We start from the raw sequence: 3,751 nt of genomic DNA, 5'->3' as shown, positions 1-3,751 counted from the left end.
ATAGCCTCTGACAGTGTATTTTCTCGTCGTTATTAAATTTCTTCTTGAGTTCTTGTTCTTAACCCTCGATAAAAATAGAAGATTTGGTATATTTCAGTCATGTCCTCAACTTGCGAAAAAATGTGTCGAAATTTCGCATTGTAGTTTGTTAAGCTTTTGCAATTGGCTTGTCTCAGCCGATACAGATCGTCTCAAAAACGTTGTTGCAGATCCGCAGTAACAAATTCCTTACCACTGCTAAGAAATTCATCGACTAAGTGAATTTCTGATTGATGCAGCAAGAACCATTGTGCTGCTGGTCCTCGCAATGAGCTTCCTAGTACAGCAAGTACTTAAGAAGCCCCTGCGTCCTCTTTCCACTTCGTACTGTGTGCAATAAAATATTGCTGTACTTGCGCGTAATAAAGTCCAACCGACTCTTCGCTTCTTCCGCTATTTGTCGGTATTCTTAGCCCGTCCACCTTTAGCCCACCTTCCTTTTTGGATTTAGCCAATGTGTCGATTAAGTCTTGTTGTTGCTCATTTGCTGCATTAGCTTGGCTTTTGAGGGCTGACTCCTAATGGAAGAAGGATGTGTTCGGAACTAGTTCATTGTTTATCAGACACGATGAATTGTTATTCTTGCACACATCGAATAAGCTTCCACGTCTTTGTGTACCAAGCAACAATATCGGAATATCATGATTCGGTCATAGCCGCTCATCCGGGCAATCGCAGAACCTCCTTGCGAGTTGTAATGGTATCACTGGAAGTCATTGAAAAAAGACATCAAGGAATACGTAAAAATATGTGATACTTGTACACGTTGGAAGCATGCCAATCATCGAAAAAATGCGCTGCTGATACCAATTCCAATATCTGGTGCTTGCCGGCAAGTAGTGTCAATGGACTTTTTTACAGGGCTTCCGGTCCAGGGAATTCAATGCCATATTAAAGGTTGTCGACAAGATTTCGAAACGCACGAAGTACCAGCAGTGCACGTTAAAAACGATGTATGCCGCACAACAAAAATATTTTTTTGATGCTGTCGTTCAACATCATGGTCTTCCAGAAGTTATCACCAGTGACCGAGATAATTCAGATGCATGTTTTGGAAGCTTTTGATGACGATTATCGGCTTTCGTCTAAGTATATCAATTGCTCCTCGGGCTCAAGCCGTTTGACAGACCGAGCCCAAAACCTTGTGGTAGAAGACGCACTTAGATGCATGGTATCTTACCATGGTACTGTCTGGACCGATCACTTGGGAAGCATAGAGTATGCACACTCTACACTGCTTGGTGCATCCACTGGATACTCTTCCTTTGAAATAGATACAGGAAGAAAAGAACGCTCTGCATGGCAAAAGGCACTGGGCTGGAATGGTCAAATAGAAAGATTGACGTATACGCAAAAGCGTTCATCGAAGAATGAGCAAATTTCATCGATCAGGCTCGCAAAAGCAAGATAACGATCAAAAGCGCCGAATGAATTAAGCTTAATTCAAGATCGAAAATCTATTATGCTTTATATTCGCAGAATATCGTTGAAACACGCTGCGAAGGATACAGAGACACCAAAAGCCAAGTTTGCGGCAAGAAAGGTGGGACCATTCGAAATTATCAAAATCATTAATCCTAATATGGCGAGACTTGAGCTACCACAAAGTATGAGGAGGATTAATCCAAATTTAAATGTTGATGTTCTATCAAAGTATGAGCCGACACCGGAAAATTTTCGAAGTCGTCCAATACCGAAAGCATCAAAATATGAAAATAATGGCACACTAGATTATCTTCAACTTATTGAACGTGTCTTGAAGATAAGCCGATTCAATCGTCAACCATACTGGCTCGTACAATGGCACTGCGAAACTAAGGAAGAAACAAGCTGGAAAAAAGAGAAAAATATTGGCCATGTCGCCCACTGGAAGGATCTCGTCGCCAATTTTAACCAGCGTCAACGGGAGATCAAATCTGGGAGGATCTCAGGACCAGCCAACTCGCTGAGCCCTTAACCACTCATTTCGATTTATCTTTTGAGCCATTCATTTTCTGTAATTCAAATTCACATATGCGCCATAATAAAAACAAGTAAAACGTTTGCGCAATTAGGAGAGATGATACTTAGTAAGACTTAGAATTTGGATAGGCGATACGTTAAGGAGTGAATTAAAAGTATCTGTTAAATTCAGTCGTTATTACCCTCATTCCTTACAGTCGGAGTGATAAAAAAATATACATAATCGGAAGAAGAATTAACATTGTGATGCATTGCAAAAAACGATTTGCATAGTACTGGTTTACGAGGCAGTGTTCTGGTAGAGAACGTACGATTAAATCTATCAATTACCAATTCTTTATGCTCATGCATGAGACTGGCTTTGTATTAGTCGAAGTTCTCTCACTTTATGCGTTCCAAAACAAATGTGAAAATAGCGGATCGTACAAGAGAATGATTAACCGAAAGTGGATACGATTCATACCCTGGCTGCACTTCCGATGATCAGCAGCATGGCGGGATAGTAAGATCTGACGTAAAAAGAGTAGCGGAGCTACCTTAGAGAGTCTCTTAGTTCTATAGAACTAATGGGCTTTAACAACTCAGCGAGTCGTACAAGCTATTAAAGCTTAATGAATTCTAGTTCAACAGATTCAGGGGGTCGTAAAACAAAATGGCAGCTCGTGCCAGAGAATATACCTTAGAAAGGCTTCTATCTCTTACAGCTCAATGCGCAAGCCTTAGGAAGACACTTAACGCGTTAAGATCAAAAGGGAATTGCACTTTTTTAGTTATATAAATCTAGAAAACTTACTCGAGCTAATTTAAAATAGATTTCGGCCGTTAGATTTGTATGGCGGCGACCACATTTATTACACATAATAAATGGGATTTAAGTAACCAAATATTTTAGAATAGGATAAAAGGGTATTTTACCCATATAGTAAATGTACCCGAACAACGGTTTTCCAACCGATGCGTGCCCCATTACAAAAAACACACATCTAGTTCACGACAAGGAGTACTTCCAGCAATTTTACGCTCTTGGCAAGTTTAGAATTCAACAAAGCGCATCGGGTGGGTAATACATTCGCCCCTATCTCGAAACGATTTGCCTTTCTTCGCGAGATGTTATTTACTTTTTTACCTTCTTTTTGCAATAGTAATTTGTTTTTTAATAATAAACTTCTACCCTTGCAAGGTTCAGTTTTAATACAATCCTTAATCATATGCACAAATTAATTCAAAAAACTAATCTATGCTATAAGAAATCAAATTATTCATATTGATAATAATTGTTATATTCCTTCTATTATCAACGTATCTATCACTACTATTTTTTCTTTAGTTTATCGTTTTGAGCATATATAGTTTTATTTTGTTTCTTTTTAACTCAAATTAGAAAGTGAGCAAGTAGAATGATGCTTGTCGATGCATTGTCGATTTGTCGTTTCTGCCCACCTTTAAAGTCTCATCTGTGACTACAGTCGCATGCTAGTTGATTGATTGTATACGTTCGACAATGATTAGTGATCGGACATTTAAGGCATGGTTCAGACAATCGGAGCTGGATTGTCAGCTCGACAAAGTGCAAAAGCTCATTAAAACACGCTCGCAATAGGCAACTGAAAGAGTTTATTGTAATTAGGTTATCCGGCTCGTTTACTTACATGCTTAAAGGACACCCAATGAAGGAGGGCACGTCGTAATGCGGCCACGCTCTACTTAAGCACACACCCTAGCACAGCGAGGAAGCGGTTTACACCTGCTT

The sequence above is a fragment of the Bremia lactucae genome, linkage group LG9 (genome assembly GCF_004359215.1).
Source record: "Bremia lactucae strain SF5 linkage group LG9, whole genome shotgun sequence".
NCBI classification, from domain to species: Eukaryota; Oomycota; class Peronosporomycetes; order Peronosporales; family Peronosporaceae; genus Bremia; species Bremia lactucae.
Note: the sequence above shows the minus strand (reverse complement) of the source record.